Below are 19910 nucleotides of genomic sequence, written 5' to 3' on the forward strand. Positions count from 1 at the left end.
AAAGCGTTCCTCTGGGAATGTGTTTGAACAAAGGTTTTGTTTTGCTTTGCGTCAGTGTAATTGCAAATATTATGAATCAAGGCTTCTAAGAACCCGCTCAGTGCATTGAGCTGATAAGAAATGACAAATGAAACATTAGTTCAAACTTGCTGTTGAACTTACTGACGCTCACGGCCCGAGGCAAAGGAAGACGGCCATAGAAAAAAAGTTTAGGGGTGTGACGCCGAGTTTTTCTCTCTCTCTCCCACTTTTCTTTTCACTCCTCGTTCTCTCTCTCTTTCTCTTTGGTTGGATGGAGAACAGACCTGGCTTACAGCTGGTTGTGTTTAGCATCTGTGTGTACAGTGTATGTGTGCGTTTGGGGAGGGGGGTTGTTACAGGCCTGGACCAAAAGGAGTGTAAAAATGTATACGCTATTTCCTCAACAGTAATCTGAATAGTACAAAATGTTCTTGGCTATCAGCCGAGATGCATAGAGAAAACATCCCCCCGCCTCATTTCATCTTTAGTCCAGAGTAACTATCTATTTCTTCTCCCTTCTGTGTTCATGTCCTTCACTTTGAGTGATGAATCACAAGATTTTGGCAGACCAGCGCTGGAACTTGTAACACTCAGATTAGATAACCGAAGTTTATGATTATAAGCACACCAGACCAGACTTCGTATGTAAAGTTGACCGCCCGGCCTTACAACCTTCTGTACCCTACATAAAGCGCGTGTGGTGTGCGGTTAAATGCAAGAGGGCACACAGCTATGCACTTCTGCATGTGTGTGCCAACCGCAGCTGAGGGTGGGGGCCTTGTTCTTCATTCAATAACTGCACCGCATCCATCAATGCTGGGAAAACATGCTGTAATAATGGCCAGCCCTACTGCTGACCTGGGCTGTTTGCACTCCGAATCCGTGGTTTATTTTCCCCTGCAGTGGAGAGCGGGACCGTGCCAAGCTTACACTGGCCCGCATAGTAGCCGCGGTGGGCCGCCAGGTCTTACATAAGACCCCCGAGACATGCGGGTCTTCAGAGGCAGTAAAAGAGAAAGGGCAGGATGGGGTTTTGTCTCTGAGGGGTGAAAGAGAAATTTGTGGCTAACTTTTACATTTTTGTTTCAAGATTGTTTGTAAAGTGATTGTCATGGTGGGACTACATTGCAAGGTCTAAAAAACTATTTTATTAAGATGACACACATCAACCCTATAGTACTATGATGGTGCAGTGGTATGTAAAGGGTTGGGAGGTAAAAGCATGTAAAGTTTAAGATATCATTACTTCAAACCTCATGTCAACCCTGGCTGTCTATCACTATAGACTATGCTTTATTTGTGTTGGTCTTCTGTGTGTTCAGCAATCCACTTTGGCGCTGTGGTTGCTGATTGCTGTGTGTTAATGAGGTCAGGGTGTCAAACACAGTTTTGTGTATGTGTGTGTCAAACAGACAAACAGACGTCTGTAAAGTAGAGGTCTTGACGGGTCCACTTAGATCTAAAAACCCAAGGTCTGCCCGAGACCGAGCGGGTTTGGGTCTAAAAGTTTCACGTGTGCCTTGAACATGGGTCAGGTATAATAATAGAGGCTGTTTACACTTGGTATTAAGATGTGTTTTCATCGATCGGATCACAAGTGGACGAGAGAGACACATTACGTTTACACCTGGTATTTAAATCCGTCTCTTTTGTCCACTTTCGACCGCTTCTGTGCTGAATACTATGAGGGGGTGGTCTGTGAGACGGTGGGCGAGTCTCTCTGCTGTCATTCAAACCCGAGCGGGAGTAATTATGAGTTTATATGGACGCAAATTAATATTATGTCGGAGTGCACTGCTTGTTTAGCAAGTAAACATGCTGCACAGTGTTTTGTACATGAGTATGTAAGAGCTTTCTTTGAATTTTCAGCGCAATTGATGAAATAGGATCGCGCAACTTTCACACGCTTTCAAAACGAAACTACGGAGATCAGCCACTCAGTTTTATCAATGAAAGGCTAAAAATAGCGCTGTTCACCGAATGTGCACGCCAGAAGTCAAAAAAGACGTAAAACTTGTGTTTAATACCTCAGATTAGATAAATGGGCGGAGAGAAGGCGGTCGCGTGTGGCTGTTCGAACGCATTCAATCACATGTGCGTTCCGCAACTCCAAAGCGATCCGATCGAAAGTGGTTTCGACCACCTCTGGATGTGGTTGAAAGTGGTCGAAAGTGGACGAGCTCAAAACGTTTTGAACACCGTTTACACCTGGCATTAACGTCGTCCACTTGTGATCCGATCGACGAAAACACATGTCAACGCCAAGTGCAAACAGCCTCATAGCGGCATCGGGTTATTAAAAATTAATGTGTTTTTGCCGAACAGACCTGAGATGACCCGAACTCTGTTTGTGTGGCTTGTGGTAGGTTTTTGTGACAGACCTGTCAATCAATTTTGAATGCACATTTAAGCAGTTGTCGTCGTCAGATAACAAAGAAAAATAAATGGAGCAGCGGGCCAAACTGGGTTATGTCTCTGTCTGACTGTTGCGTTTGGGGATGCGGACACACATCAGTGCAGTTTACATTCAGGTCCAGTCAGGTTAAAAAAATTGACACTGGTTCGGGTTTGTCTTGGGTCAGGTATTTCTTTTAAAAAAAAATGATTTATGCACGTCAGGTTGGGGAAAAAGTGATTCGGGTCATTTGGGATGGGGTACATTTCTTCTACCGTGGACTGATGGTACAAAAGCTGTCACTGGGAAAATACCTTTAAAAAAAGTCTAATATTCGCCATTTAGGTATACACTGAAAAAAATTATTTATTCAATTTACTCAATTTTTTTAAGGTAAGTGGTCGTAATCAATTTATATAAGCTATATTTAAACAAACGTTTTTTGTTTTGTTTTGTTTTTCACATTTTTTTGTTTAAATGTAGCTTAAACAAATTTATTGTGACCACTTACCTTAAAAAAATGAGTAAATTGAATGAATCATTTTTTTTCAGTGTAGATATGTACCTCTAATGTAGGAATTTGAGGTAAAAATATGCACCCTTTAGTAGTGTTGTAGTTCTTGAGACCAGTCTCGGTCTCGAGACCACTTTTTAAAGGTCTTGGTCTCGTCTTGGAATCGACCGCTCTTTTACTCGGTCTCGTCTCGTTCTCAGACAAAGAGGACTCAGAATTTTATTTCAAGTCCGGTCAAGACCACAACTGCACATCACAAATGTATTTTTTATCATTAATTTTATGCAGTTTATTCAGGTTTGGCATATGATGTTGGCATTGTTTAAGCATTGTTTAAGTTTCTCCCAATGACAATTTTTCTAATTTTATTACTTAAACACCTGCATTGTGTTGGCAAGTGGATGGCAAGCCATGGAAAGACAGTTCAGAATAAATGGTTAAGTTGATTTCAGCTCTTTATAGTGTTTGTTCACTTTTATTTGCTTATAGACAAAGATAAATTCCCACATATCTGCAATGTCTTTGATTATTTTATCAACTTCTCTGATGGCATACACACACACGCACGCACACACACACACACACACGCACACACAGACAAGAAGTGCCTAAACATATACATATTTCACATTTTAAGTGTTTTTATGCAGTGACTTGCACTGGTCTTGGTCTTGACTTGGTCTTGGCCTGTCTTGGTCTCGACCTTTTGAAGTCTTGGTCTTGTCTCGGTCTCGGCCTGTCTTGGTCTTGGTCATGACTTGGTCTCGGTTTAGGTGGTCTTGACTACAACACTACCCTTTAGATACTTTTTGAAAAGGTACACAAAAGTTATAGATTATAGCTTATTTTATTCTGAATTTAGCTCAAATTTGTAATAAATCTTTATGTGCAAGACACATGTGCCAAGCTATGGCCTTATGGGCAGAACACCATAGATATTTGGGGAACCCAGGTTTGAGTCTCATTACTCCTCCCTTGTCACTTTTTTATCCACTGTCTTATATAATAAAAGCAACAATTCTTTGTAATTAACTGAATTTCATTAAATGACTGTTTCAGTAAATTTCCGCCTGCTCAGATTTTGCATGTGCATCTGCCTGAAGCCTAATAAATTCAGTCAGTTCTGGTCTCTCATTTTTCAAACGTATGGCTCCCAGACCACTCCCATCACTCATGTTTGTGTGCGATTGTGGGAGTCCAGACCTGCTTCACTGATGGATGGCTCATAGGGGTGATCTGCGCTTGCACAAGTTCCCTTAAACGCTATGTTCTTGACAGGTTCTCCTGGTTTTTAGAACAAGCATTAGTCAGACATCTTTATCTAAACACCAGCACCTGTAAAAAAAGATTGAGAGTTGCATAACAGTTTGAGTTGTCTCACGTTCAGACTCAATACACATAATAAAAGCTCTTAAATGGTTTCTTCATACATACTGTATGTGAATCTGTTCTGTTGATTAACCCCTAGAATGAGTGAATGGTATAGATAAGACACCACTAGATGGCGCTCTGAGACTGTAACAATATTGAGCAGTCGCTTTTTCTAAACTCTTTACCATTGACATTTTCATCATGATTGAATGATCATATGAACACTCAGTCTGTTGAACAAACACAGGTCGATGATTAAAAAATGCCGAAGCTGGGAACAAACAGTTCTTTTGGATAATTAGTTTACTTTTGGATCTCAATAGCGAGTTTAGCAAAGAAAACTAAAGATTACACAGCTGCTGAAAATTGTGAATGGGAATGAACAACTTTTTTTAATGGGTTAACACTATAAGCACCGAGTCATTTGGGATAATTATAAGCACGGATTGCCTCCTGTTATGCAAGCAATGGATGACAGTCTTAGTATGCATACTATATGCTGCACTGTTGTTGTTTTCATACTTAAAATTTGCACGCATTGAAACATGTCCTATCCTAACTTTTATAATGTAAGCCTGTGAGAATGATGTTCTGTGCCTCAAGTGTAAAAAGTATGTTTGGTACATGTGTGAGTGTACAATATTACTGTTTTGAGTGATTATTACTGTGAAAAAATAAGTTACATATTAAATGCATACTGTACTTTTGTATGCAATGACAACATAATGTTAAAAATTTGAATTGGGGCATTTAACATATATTATGACTATTCTTTATGATTTTATGATTTGCTGTGCTTATTTTATTTGAGCATTAGTACAGATAAAATAATTTTATAGTATTAATGTACATTAACACACTGCAAGTGTCACAAAAAGCTTCTTGCGGATGCTACTTTTTATACATAGATTTAGGATCTGATGTTCATGGTTCAAATGATTTGTCCAGGCCTCGGTTGCTCACTCGAAAACGTTGTGTTAAAAGCAATGACAGCTTGAGGTGTTTGTGAGAAGTTGCGTATGTTTGTGTTTGAGTACGTGTGAGAAAGAGAGAGAGAGATAGAGAGAGAGAGAGAGAGAGAGAGCTTACTAAACATGTGTTTACCTGCATCTGCTCCGACATGTCTGTTGAAACAATTAATAACTCTTCTTTAACCTTTAACTGAATTGGACGATGATCCAAATATAGTTATTTTTGTGAACGGACTGATGTGTAATGTAACATAAATGTTGGCACACCGAGCCAAATCCGGGCTTAAATGTGAACGCTCCGTGAAAGTGATTCCCCCTCTTTCCTCTGTTGCTTGCGGTGGGAACGATGTGTTGTGGTGATGGAAACTGTGTGCGGTGGGATTTCTTCTCCCAACTGGAAATGAGCCATTCTGTTGCTGGGGCTGAAGGCCATTGGATAGGAATTTTGTTCACTTGAAGTGGGAAAAAGAGGAATGGTGTCCCTGACCGCAAGATTGCCAGGATATGGCTGCTTTGAATCTTGTAATGGGAGTCAGAACACAAGTGCTCCTCAGTTCTGTTACACATGTGCTCGTGCACTGTACAATATGTCAATTTGTGCATTAAAAATGCATTCATTTATTGCTAAACTCAATTTATGGCCTTAGGGGTGATTTCCAGGACAGGGATTAGTTTAAGACCCCTAGCTTAAACCAGCATAATTTGGTAGCTGGTTTAAGGTGGTTTACGCTGGTCCTCCCAGCCTGCCAAAGCTGGTCATGCTGGTGGGCCAGCTGGTATTCCAGCCTGACCAGCTAAGTCCAGCTAGACCAGCTTAAAATGTGACCAACACACAGCTAGACCAGCTTGCTACACCATCAAAACCAGCTTCCTACACCAGCAAAACCAGCTAAAACCAAGCTGGAGATCAGCTTAAACCAGCTCACCAGCTTATGCTGGTCTTAGCTGGATTTTTCAGTAGGGACAGGACTAGGCCTTGGTTTAATTAGGAAATATAACTAGTTTTAACAAACATGCCTTACCAAAACCATTACTTGTCTGTATTTTGAGGCAAACAAAAGGCACTGATGTATTTTAAGATATGTCAGTGCAAGTTGTTTTCAGTTTGGACAGATCTTACATTTTTTTTAGTCTAGGATTTGTGTAATCCCTGTCCGGGAAACCACCCCATAATGTTTTAATAATGTTTAATGTCCTCCATCATTTTGAGATAGTCCTATCATCAGCCTGTGAGATCTGCGATACACGATAATATCGGGGGGGCAGGAGTTTACTCATTTATTTATTTGTTAATTTTTTTACTCATTATGACAAGTCACTTAATTGGTGGATTACTACTTTAGTTTATGTTTAGACTTTGGGAAGATGCGAGAGCGCGTGCACGTGAGACATAGAGAAGCGCAGCTGCACATGACGCGCTGGATTTATTTCAGGTACTAGTAGGAGTCCAACACGCCCACATTAAGTAGGAAAGAAGGAATCCTCTCTCTACAAGCTCTCTCGCGTAAAGTGAAGCCACAAACCCTCATGCGAGGAAATTATGATGATAATAATAATAACCATTCGCCAACTATCGTCATGACTATCGCCATGAAAGCCTGCCATTGGCGATATATCCGAAGATCGTCGATACGCGATACTATACTGATGTTTTGCATGATCAGATTTTTTTTAAATATGCGTGCCTAACAATTAAAAACAAATCAGAAAATGTCTAATTTCTACCAGTACGTACACTGTAAAAAATATTTTACATAAAAATAAAATTACCTTGCCTTAAAATTTAAACTTAAAAATAGTTATGTAAAGTTTAATATTTTTAAGTTAATATAATCTCAAATTTTAAAGGCAACCAGGTAACTTACTTTTTTTAAGTTGAACCAGTATGTAAACCTGCTGTCTTCATTATCTTCATCAAACTCAGTTTAGCCAGTTATGCGTGACTTTGCAGTGAAGTCTTGTTTAGGGTCAGACATGGGTCTGTCCTGTAGACAGAAGATCCCAAGATGGCTTCTCCTGTTACCCATCTTCAAATGCATCACGTCCCTGTGCTCTCAACCTTGCCTGTCTGCCTATTTTCCAGCACCGTGTTGAGGTAACATGAGCCTTTGTGGGGATTTTGGAAGTCTTAATTGGTCTTTGGGGGTGGGGGAGACGTCCGGGCAAGTTGGGAAAGCACAGAGGTTTGGCTGCATGCTTCCAGTTGGTAAAAGTAAGGTTAAGTTTTAAAATTATGTTTTGTAATTGATGCTATGGCATAGAAACACGGTGCAAAGATTTAAACAATAATGCAATTGTAATTTTTCAAACACATAAATCTGTCCACTTCTGTCTCTCACTTGTGACCTTTCAACAATGCATGCTGAGTTTTGTGCTTGTTACCATGCATTTACCTTTCACCATGAAATAAAACATTGTATTTTTGTATAGTCATGTGTGATATTAGTGTGTGTTTTTGCGTGCGCTGTTATGTTGAGTGTATGTTAAGCAGAAAGCAGTCACAGTGGAGGAATGCGAGTGGAGCACAATATCCCACAACCCCCTGGGCCGCTCGCACAGCTGGTGAAGACATTAGGCAGTCACACACAAATCATAGTCATTTTTAAACACTCTCAGGTGCCAGAAACACAAACGTGTGTCTCTCTTTGCCTGCCCGTCTCGCTTTTACTTTGGCGGCTCTTGGCCTATCTTTTACGCATTTGGGCCACAGTGATATAAAGTGGTATAAAGTGATTGTAGACCAAAAATGCACACCATAGGCTCTCAGTAAGAAGCTGTCAATCAGCGTTCAGCCACGGAAAGCTTTTGGTGCAGTGAGTCACACTTTATTAGTTATATAACTTTACAGGTTGTCTCAGTAAGAGAGAGAAAGAAAGAGAGAGAGAGATGGTGAGTCAGTGATCAGCCCTCTCTCATTACCCTTCATGACAATGAGCTCCAAAGCAGAAGACAGTGATTAAGACAAAAGTAATAATGTGGAGGCCATGACAACAGACATGATACAGAGCCGTCTTATGTGTTTGTATGTGTGTGTGTTTTTTCTGTGTAGTGAGAAGGTGTAGCGATAGACTGTAAAGACAAAGAGGTTAGATACCGTCAGTGAGTTATCTGTGTGTGTGTGTGTGTGTGTGTGTGTTATCAATCAAACGTGTTTGTTTGTTGACTGGCAGGTCTTCTGCAGTCACAGAGGGCAATGGGGTGTACCGGGGGTCATCAGAGGGGAGGCAAGACCGATCATCCAAAACTATGTTAAGTCAAGGGAGCTGAGCAGTAAGGGGTTAAACAGATGGATAAGAGTCAGGTCAGTCGGGTCATTTCACAACTTTTTAAGATGTCAAATAAATCTTTGGTGTCTTCAGAATAGGTATGTGTAGTTTTAGCTCAAAATACCATATAGATAATTTATTATAAAATGTTAAAATGGCCACCTTGTAGGTGAGAGCAAAAATGTGCCGTTTTTGGGTGTGTCCTTTAAAATGCAAATGAGCTAATCTCTGCACTAAATGGCAGTGCTGTGGTTGGATAGTACAGATTAAGGGGCGGTATTATCCCCTTTCTGACATCACAAGGAGATCCAAATTTCAATTACCTATTTTTTCACATGCTTGCAGAGAATGGTTTATAAAATTAAGTTACTGGGTTGATCTTTTTCGCATTTTCTTGGTTATTAGAAGCAATGGGACCCAATTATAGCACTTAAACATGGAAAAAGTTAGATTTTCATGATATGTCCCCTTTAATACTTAGTTTAAGGGTTAGTTTTTAATGCATAGGGGAGAGCAGGGGCAAAAGTACAATTTTTCAAAAGAACTTAATTTTTAAACCTAATGTTTTACACAGAGATATGTTATCGCTGTAAAAGTGTGGTCTATCAATACCAGGTGGAAATTTGAACAAATGCAAAACGACTTCAGTATAATTTCACTTTGTACATAAGTACCCTGTCAGCTGAGATGAAAGTAACACACGGGTGGGTCAGAAGTAACACAACAAAACAAAATAGATTTTTTTGTTACACTTGTTTTTAGTAAATATACAGGACTATGACCTTGTATGTAAGTGCAAACATATTTTGTTGTTTATCTTTGCAAAAAAATAATTAAATTACATTTTAATTTTAAATATCATTAAATGTTTTAAAACCTGACAGAACAAACTTAAATTATTGATAACAAAACATTTTTCAATATGAACACTGTAAAAAATGAAATTAAATGAAATAAGAATAATATTCATTTTTACCATAATGCAACAGTATTAGCAGCAGGACAAAAGTAACAAGTGTTACTTTCTTCCTGACAGGAACTCCTGACATTTAAACCGATTTACTTTTATTCTGAAAACTCTGCAAAGACAAACTACAGGATGTTTTAGAGCACTAAATAACCTGTAGATTTATCAGTACTGTAACACATGAAACAAAAAACACAACGTGTTAAAGAAAAAAATGACCACTTTAGGAATTTACTTATCATGGTCAAAAACAGCTTTCTGGACCTACACGCGCAAAACTGTGATGAAATAATGCGATATTTGTCAGCTCCCTCTGTGAAGGTTGCATGCTAAAGATGCTGTCATAGTTTGGGTGCAAATGTTGTCATGATTTGTAGAAAATCGCTTTGTTATTTACATCCCGTGTTACTTTTGCACCAGTTCTCCACTTTTGATCACTGAAAAACAGTAGATGGAGACAGTAGTTGCCAGACTGTATCTTTTGGTCAAGTGTTCAATTCCTCCTGTTTCTGGCCTCTCTTGCTTTCTTTCTTTCTTCTATTTCACTTTTCTTGAAACGGTTCTTTTCTTTGGTCATATGTATTGCTTTGAAACCTCTAGGTATGGTCACTGCATTAGAAAGCCTCAAAGGAACATTTTAGCTTTGCAAGACGTGAAGTGTGACTGATGCGATTGAGGTCAGACACGCTAACCTGGACACGCTAACTCCAACCGCATGTGAGATGTTTAATAAGTGGTGTGCGTACGTGTGTTGGAACCGCTTTAATGCTGCGACAGGTCATATAGCATGCAAAAAGTATTCCTATGGTTGTGTGCTGACTAACAAGTGTAGTGTTTCTAGGTGTGCCCTACAAGCATCTGGGAAGATCTCATGAAAGACCAGATGACGGATCATCTTAAAACAAAACAAAAAAGATAATGGAGCCTGTTGTTAGGACCATGAATATTTGCTATGATTTTATTTTCAAAAAACAGTTAAGCACATCCTTATCAAATTTCTCAACTGTCATCCATCCTGATGTTTTATTTTCATGTCTGTTTGTTATTCTTACTATAATACAATTACTGCAGTTCAATTAATACTTTTTTTAGTGATGCAAAAAGTACACAATTTTTGACACGCATTTTTTACATTACTTTATAGAGAATACAGAAGAAATATACTGTATTTGTACAATATGCTAATGTATTGCGCTATCCAAAAATGGTCAATACACTGTACAAAAAAAAATTGTTGGTTCAACTTAAAAAGTAAGTTACCTGGTTGCCTTAAAATTTTGAGTTAAATCAACATAAAATAGTAGTTAACTCAAAAAATGTTTATTAGTGTCAACTAATATTTTTAAATTGAATTAACTCAAAAGTTTAAGGTTTAAGTTGAACCAATGGATATTTTTACAGTCCAGCTGTCACTGGGGTGGTAAACCCAGGTGTAAAAAGTGACGTCAAATCAACATATATTTTTATGTTACTTAACTTTTTTAGTTAAACTATTTCACCTTGTTTTTACAATTTATGCCAACCTATCACAAGTCATAACTACAAATAGTTGGTTGAATTGACTTCCTGCTGCACTTTTTTTATAGTGTAACCTTTAAAAAAGTAGACATTTGCACCTAAAGTCTTCATATTAGTACTTATTGGCATCAAATATTGGTACACATTAAGACAGCTTGGGACAGACTTTTTGGACCATTTCCTCTGACAGCATGTGGTAGTGGAGTGCCTAAATATCATAAACATAATTAAATGCAATAAAGTCTTAATTTCCTGAAGAATTTCTTAATATTTATTTAAATTATGTGTTAAAATGGACCTAGATAAAGTTCTTGACATGGTTTGTGACCTATCTACACTTGGGAAGCTTTATTAATCCTTGATCTCCATCTCTCTGTCCTTTCCTGTAGTTCTCACCCGTTTTCTTGTTTCACCTGTTGTTTGAAATCAGGCTCAGTTCGGGGCATGTAGGGATCAAAGCCCTCCTACCACCCCTGTCTCCCTTGGGCACAGTACCCCTCAGACACCTCCTTCTGCTGTCCATCCTGAGAGGAAGACAGCTGGTGGGAAACAGAGAGTCACACAGCTGGAACAAGACCTCTGCTTTTACAGTCAACGTCTACATTCATCATATTTGTCAAGGTATACTTACAAGTGCAATTTTATTAAATTAGATCATATCAAATCATGTGGCATCTGCAAGCAAATACATTTGAAATTTTTGATTGTGACCCTGCCCGTGAAATCCTCAAAATCAAATTTTGAGATTAGGAGCATCAAAGTATGATTTCAATCATTGACATGACCTTACTCAGTCCATATTAAAGATATAAGGGTTATATTTCTCTGAATGTTATTTACATTATGTGTAATTTTGTGTAATGTAATATTAACCAGCTGGTCACAAGGTCATTTAAAGTGGATGCAAGTCAGTTCCCCTTAAGTGCACATGTGTGGCAGAGTAACCACTGGTGAAGTTCATCATATTATGCACATGTTCCAGAAGGAAAACCTCCAAATAATAAAATATTCATATAGTTTTGTCACTTAAAGCGTAACAAACGATGAATTACTGCGCACATACTTTTTCAGCATTAAATGAACATCTCAAAGTTACTGAGATGTGTAATACAGATGTGGTTAAAGTTCAGAGCGCGTATATGTGAGTTATGAGCCTGTCTAAGCTGTGATAGAGCAAGGTTATCAGTATCACAGCACTGCACTACATCCCTGTCACATGTTAAATGTGCTAATGACAAACCTTAAATACATACAGTGGTCCCAGAGAAGTACTTATGCTTATAAATGCACGTAAAACCAAATGAATCTCATTTATTTTCAAAAGAGATTTATCCATTCACTCATCCATTTAATCTTACGCCATGTATGACAAGCAAAAGAGATATTAAATCTCAGTTGTGTTTTTTCTTTGTCTATGACTAAGCCTTGCTCACAGACACTTGATCCAAGATCCAAGCAATTATCTTTTTGAGGATGATGTGGTCATTTGTCACTATTTGCTTAAGACTCTACCATGAAATTAAACTCGACCAGCCTGACAATTCCCAACTGTGTCCTTCAAGCACCTACCAATCACAACTCGAGTTGGGATGCCTGCTAAAGTTTCTCATTTACTCCTGCAGTCTGTACTTAGCGTTCGTGGGAACGAGAGGTCAGTCACCTTGGCGTCTCAACATCAACAATAATGCAGGTTCCCAACACGGTTACAGGAGGCACACCAACAAATTTTGGATATTTACATAATCGAAACACATCTGACTCGATTCATAAGCCTAGTTGAGTTCCTCAAGACCTAAAATGGATGTTTCATGCTTGCAAAAAAGACAACATGATCTCACGGAAAGGCTTGTTATAGCCACAAAAATCGAATAAAATTGTATTCATTTATCCGTGTCCATGGCACGAAATTCAGCTTTTTTGTGCATTTTGTCACTCACACAAATTTCTGTAAATATTTTTTTTTTCATGTCAATTGCACAACTTTCTTTTTCGTGTCATTTTATGTATTATTTTTTTCCTCCTATTTTTAGATCATTGTTGCTTGGGGTAAGGGTTAGATTTTGGGTTTGGGTTAGGATGTACTTTTATGTATTGGTTTCAACATGTTTTTCTTCCGCTTTTAAAACTATTCTCACCTGGAGTTGGGGTTAGAGTTGGGGTTTGGATGTCTAAAAATGTAACAGAAAGTGATTCTAACCACAAGTGACAATGGTAAGAAAATGGGGAAAAACAATGAGAAAACAATTCATAAAATGACAGGATAAAGAAAGGACACAAAAAACTATTTATAGAAATTCGTGTGAAGGACACAAAAAGACATTCATGCTCAAGGCACTGAATAAAAGCTGAATTTCATGCCATGGACACAAATAAATTAATCATATTTTTCGTGACTATAACACTACTTACCACAAGATCAATCTGAAAAAAGATGTGTGTAAACTGTGTAAAAGGCCATTAATGGATGATACAGTTACAGTACAGTGTCATCTACTAGCAAGGGCTAACTGGATCATAGCCCCGCCCTAACCCCTTGATTGACACTGGTTTATATTCTTCCAAAACCACAAGGATTTAAAAAAAGTGGGATAATTGCAATAGCATTTCATTTTATACACACCTATTATGGGGTTTTGAAAATAAGCATGCATCGAAATGCACCCAAAAGTGTGCCGGTTTAATCCAAACTGAAACTGAATTGAAAATAAATGCGTTGTTTGTGTGATTGTCAAATCTGACACTGAGGTCCATATGTGCGACCTTGCTTATCGTGCATGCCTGCCACAGTGTACTGTTTGTGTTACACAGTGCCCAGGATATATACAACATGTTTAGTCAGTAAAGTACTTTGTGTTTGTAAAACGTAATGCTTACGCTACGTTCGACTTGTAAACTATGAGCCGAAGTGTTTGGAACGCATCCTAAAGCCGCAACCACTCCATTACAGGCCTGGCAGCACCACAAGCAAGCCTTACCCCTTTATTTTCAGCAATCTTCTTTTCCAATAGCTGTGACCTTAGAGGTGCGTGCGTATGTATGTGTGCATTGCTGTTTTCAAGTCTAATAACAGTGTTTAAGCCTCTGTGATCAGAGGCCTTCAAGGTACTGTACTCCAACAGCCTGACGTGAACTTTGACCAAGCATTAAAAACAAGTTCTCATGCTTTCAGGAAGTCATGGTGTCTTCTGTAAAACAGGCAAATAGAGGAACCCCAGCATGAAGTGAGTCACGGATAAAGACGCCTTTGCTTGTAATCCAGTCCTTTTAATTATGATAATTACAAGACTTTCATTTCTGCATTTCAGTCTTAATGCTAAAAACAAGTCCATATGCAGAAAGAGAAAGATCTGAAGATTTGGGAGCGTTTCAATTAAGGATATAAGTGTGTGTTTGTGTTAGTTTCTGGAGGGAATTTTCCAGTGCATTCTCAAATGTGGGACATGTGAACAGAAGTTTGAGGCTGTATACTGTAATGAGTGCCGTCATTTGTTGTTTCGAAAGCTAAGTAGTCAGCAGTTGCCTCTGGTAAACTGATGTTTATACCATGTGGTTATTCATCTGCTCTTTAAAGGAAAACACCACCATTTTTAAATATTTTACTATGTTCTTAGCTCAACTTAGACAAATAAATACATACCTATCTTTTTTCAATGTGTACACTTAATCTTTGTACAGCCGTCGTGAATGTGTTAGCATTTAGCCTAGCCCCATTCATTCCTTAGGATCCAAACAGGGATTAATTTAGAAGCCACCAAACACTTCCATGTTTTCCCTATTCCCTGTTAAAATTTTTATCCACTTAAAAATTTGCCACGTTTTTTTTAAGCAGATAACAAATGAGAACTATATTGTATGGTGGAAGAGCACTTGGTTTGCACTTTTTCGACCTCGGGCGCAGTAATATTGACAAATTTGATGTCCACCAAGGTTGAAGTGCTGCAAACTAAGTGCTCTTTCACCATACAATATAGTTCCCATTTTTATCCGCTTAAAAAATCGCCACTTTTTGTTTTGTGCCACCGTGCTTCCTTGTTTGACTACTCATGTGACGGTCTTTAAGTGGGGAAAACATGGAAGTGTTTGGTGGCTTCTAGGTTCATCCCTGTTTGGATCCTAAGGAATTAATGGAGCTAGGCTAAATGTTAACATATTCACAATGTGCTGTACAAAGATTAAGTGTACGCATTGAAAAAAGATAGATATGTTTTAATTCATCTTAGTTGAGGTAAGAACATAGTAAAATATAAAAAAACTGTGGTGTTTTCCTTTAAATTAATAGTTGACAAAAAATGTGTAGTCAATCTTAAAGCGTAACTAAACCCCTGGTCAGAGCCTGACTCCACCCACTGGCAATATTTGAAAAATGCAAGAAAAGTGGGCAGATCCCAACGGAGATAGAGGGGACGAACTAAGCTCGTACCAAGCATGTGGTGAGATCGTAACAAGGGCGTGGTGAGCTTGAACCTGCTTACGTCACGAGCAGTGATGCCACAGTTACTTTGAAAAAGTAATCTGATTACTGATTACTGATTACTCCTTTAAAAAGTAACTAAGTTACTTTACAGATTACTTGATTTTAAAAGTAACTAAGTTAGATTACAAGTTACTTTGTTAGTTACATTCCAGTAGCTGCCAACACCCCCACTGCCTCAACATTAAAAATGACAACCGGTTTTGCCAACACTCACTTTATTGGAAGTGCATTTTTAACAGTAACGTCAACAATGTATCTCCTGACAATTTTGAACAAATGTAAAACGACTTCTGTATAATTTCACTTTAAACAAGAGTAGTGAATTGTTACTTTTGACCTTGACATCAGGGACGAAAGTAACACACAGGTGGGTCAAAAGTAACACAACAAAACATGATAGATTTTTGTGTTACACTTGTTTTTATTAAATATATATTACTATGACCTCTTTAATATGTAACTGCAAACTTATTTTGTCATTTATCTTTGTAAAAAATAATTAAATTACATTTTTATTTTAAATTTCAGTTCTATCAAATGTTTCAAAAGCAACCAACAGTACAAACTTAAATTGCTGAGACTAAAAAAAAATTCAATAGTTTGAACACTATGAAAATAAAATTAAATCAAATTAGAATAATATCAATTTTTTACCATATTATACACAGTATTAGCAGCGGGACAAAACTAACAAGTGTTACTTTTGACCTGACAGGATCTACTTACTCTATAAACTCGACTTACTTTTATTTTGAAAAACTGAGAAGTCTTCAGGATGTTATATACCTTGTAGATTTATCAGTATTGTAACACATGAAACGAGAAAAACAACGCGTTGTAATTAAAAAAGACCGCTTTTGGAATGTACTTATCATGGTTGAAAACACAGTTCTGGATCTACACGTGGAAATCGGTGAGTAAATAACGCGATATTTGTCAACTCTTCAGAGGTTATGTGCTAATATGCTGTCATAGTGATATTTAGATGTTATCAGGCTCTGAGAAAATCGCTTTCTTACTTTCGTTCTTCAACTCTCCCACACTTACTGGTTTTGCACTGAAGTCCAGCTTTTGTTGTTTGGGTAGTGGAAGAACTCCTGCTCACTGCTTCGCATCACCGGGTGGGACTTGCTCTTAGTTTGACTGTCTGCGCCGTGCTGCGACTCCAAATGTTTTTTTTTTTTTTTAATTGGACGTAGTGTTTTTGTAGCTAGCTGCATCTCTCTTCTCTCTCCATTGTACGTTGTTTACGTTTGTGTCGCTTACACGTGACCTGAATTGTCCTCGTGCTGAAAACGTGACTTGTCGCACACCTGACTTCACTTCCCGAGACGCAAGAAGAAATATACAAGAAAATATATATTTTACTAAGGAAAATTTCAAAAATAGTAACGCACAGTGACTTGGATAAGTAACTTTAATCTGATTACTGGTTTGGAAATATTAACGCGTTAGATTACTCGTTACTAAAAAAAGTGGTAAAATTAGAGTAACGCGTTACTAAGTAACGCGTTACCGGCATCACTGGTCACGAGTTACTTTTTGGACCCAATATCCAATAGGAAAATTCAACTGCAGTAGCCACCGTTCAACCTGAAGAGGGCAGCACTCAGACGTTTTTACACCATATATTGTAGTATTGAAACACTTTATATGCAAATGTCAAAAAACTTACTAAAATCAATGAACAGCACTAATAAAGCATCATTCTTACAGATCATTAACTAAAAAAAGTTGGTTAAGGGTTTAGTTACTCTTTAAAAGATGATTCCGGTATTGAACGCTTTGGGTCTCGTTTCTGGTTTGTTTTGGATGAACTACAGTGTTGGACACTGAAGTTTTGACAGTGGGTCGAGTCTTGACTTTTTGACTCGTCTAGAAGCGTCTCTTGACTGCTTCAGAATGGAGGTCAATGGTCATGCGCAAACATGTCATTAAAACAACACTTAACGTTCATTTTCAAAACTGTACTACTCACCGAGTGGTTCGTGGTGTTCGTTGATGATTAAAAACAAATATATTGGCGCAATGTATGATTTCAATCCGTGTTGTTTGCTATAGTGGAACTATTTTTTCAGAAACCTAGAATTATCCTTTAAGTCATTTTCAATATGTATGACACGAAAGGAGACAGAAAGCATGGTCAGAGTGTTATAGGAGAATGAGATTTGAAAACAGTGTGAATAGCTTTTCAAATTTGTGACTCAGTCTGTACATTTTTTTTTTTTGTAAATTTTTTTTGTTGGTATTTATATAAAATCATCCTACATATGTAAAGAAATTTTTTTGAAAATCTAACCTTGGTATCTTTAAAGGTATGTATACAAAATTAAACTTTGATGCTTCTAATCTCATCATTAGATTATGAGACTTTAGACGGGATGTTACAAACAGGGCCACATATTATACACTTTTTTTCATATTAACAGCCTGTTTTTAAGAAAGAGCAGCTTGGATATTCTGCTAAACATCTCCTTTTCTGTTCAACAAATAAAAATAAATTCATAACATATGGGTTTGTAACAACATGAGGGCAAGTAACAGTGATTGAAGTTTAATTTTAGACGAGTTATAAGATTGCGAATTGATGAAACCACACACAATGCTTTTGCGATTCAAAACATTTTGGTTTAGTAACCATGGAAGTCTTTGTACGTTTATTTGTTGCTCAGTATGATTTGTTGTTGTACAACCAGTAACTGGCTGCTAATCTTTACAATTATAGGACTGATTTGTTTGGAAAAGGCAAAAATTGTTTTACGAGAAAAAAGACGCCCCGGATCCTTCAAACCTCCAAAAAATCTTTTATGACCTTATCTCACTAACTGAAAACAGAGGATGTTTTCTCATATGTAAATAATCGTGGTCTCTCAAAATAACTTCGACTTTGTTATCATGTGATATCAGTTTTCACGGTGATGTCATGATTATTACTTCCTGTCTTTGTCACAGTGCGGTTGATGAGATTTTCGTCAGGGCGGTATAGAACAAATCCGAGCACACTTCACTTCCCAAAACACGTCTTTAGAAGAGATGCTAATACCAGGTATTTGAAAAACCTTGAGCCAGTTAACTGTGATGTCACAATCACACCATCATATGAGTCAGTCAGGAACTGGGAATTTGTCTTTGAACTTTGTGCTGTTTAGTCATATGCGCACAAACAAGCTTTTATGGTACTGTATAAAGGGATAAGCCATTCAAGTTTATTCAATTCAGGTTTATTTCTACAGTGCTTTTCACAATTTTGCATTGCTGCAAAAAAATAAGCCAAACTAATGCAGTAAGGCTTTGAGTTATCTCAACGATTAGTTTAACATTTAGCCAACGGAAATTTGTTCATTCATGGAATGCTGATCTCTTTATTTGCTATTATTTGCTATCAATTTGACAAGTTTTCACAACTAAAACAAATTAAGAAAAATTTTTATTATTTACTTTAGTATGTTATTGGATTGTACATTAAATATCCTTGACTGAGATCAAAATACTAGCACTAAAACAGTTTTTTTAAAATATACAGCAGGGAAAATAAAAATTTGACACCTCAGCATTTTTATCAGTAAGGGGATTTCTAAGTGGGCTATTGACACAAAATTTCCACTAGATGTAGCCATCAAGCCAAATATTGAATTCATACAAAGAAATCAGAACATTTAAGTATACAAGTTGAGTCATAATAAATAAAGTGAAATGACACAGGGAATAAGTCTAAAACACTTTTTTTAATACTTTTTGGAAGACACCGATCATGGATTACCCCTATTTGATGGGAGGTTTGGCAGCCGATCAGTAGTTAAGATTGTACTGTGTACATTATATAGTACACATTTCACACAGTAATGTTAGCTAAGTGTACTTTTTAATATGCTTTAGCTATAATTTGAACTAAGGTAAACTACGTGTTAGATTAGTTTAATTAGCTTGTTATCAGAAATAAACTACTCTAAAAGAACTTTTTAACGTACTTTACTCTAAAAGGGCTGACATTGATTCTTTGCAGAGTTTACCAACAATTACATGTGTTCCACGAAAGCTGTTTGTTTATGTTGTTACTGCTGAAATCGTCTATGTATGCATTTGGTACCAATATGTACTTTTATGGTGCTACTATGAACTCTTTAGGTACATATGTGTACTTTTTTAAAAATGGTACCACTCAATATGAGGACTGTTATTATCATTACATTAGCAACACAAATTAGTTCAAGCCCAGAAACACAAATATATAATTATTCAAAAATAAGAATGCCTAAAAGCATCAATGTAATGATAATGCAACACTTAAAAAAAGGATTAGACCAACTGTTCCATTTGCTCTCTATTTAATCTCATTACTAAAGGACAAACAATTCAAAGTGATGTCATTTGTGACCCATCTTGCTTAAAGGAAAATACAGCATTTATTTAAAC

The 19910-nt window shown here is 37.4% G+C and overlaps 1 long non-coding RNA gene across 1 annotated transcript in view; it reads left to right on the forward strand.

Annotated features, from left to right (window-relative positions):
* Positions 1 to 11638, forward strand: part of LOC141368785 (uncharacterized) — a 133298-nt gene extending 121660 nt beyond the window's left edge. The window contains exon 4 of the long non-coding RNA XR_012372075.1: positions 11454 to 11638. This is a non-coding gene — a long non-coding RNA (uncharacterized lncRNA). The remainder of the gene's footprint in view (positions 1 to 11453) is intronic.
* The last annotated feature ends 8272 nt before the right edge of the window (positions 11639 to 19910 follow it).

Source organism: Misgurnus anguillicaudatus, chromosome 11 (assembly GCF_027580225.2).
Source record: "Misgurnus anguillicaudatus chromosome 11, ASM2758022v2, whole genome shotgun sequence".
NCBI classification, from domain to species: Eukaryota; Metazoa; Chordata; class Actinopteri; order Cypriniformes; family Cobitidae; genus Misgurnus; species Misgurnus anguillicaudatus.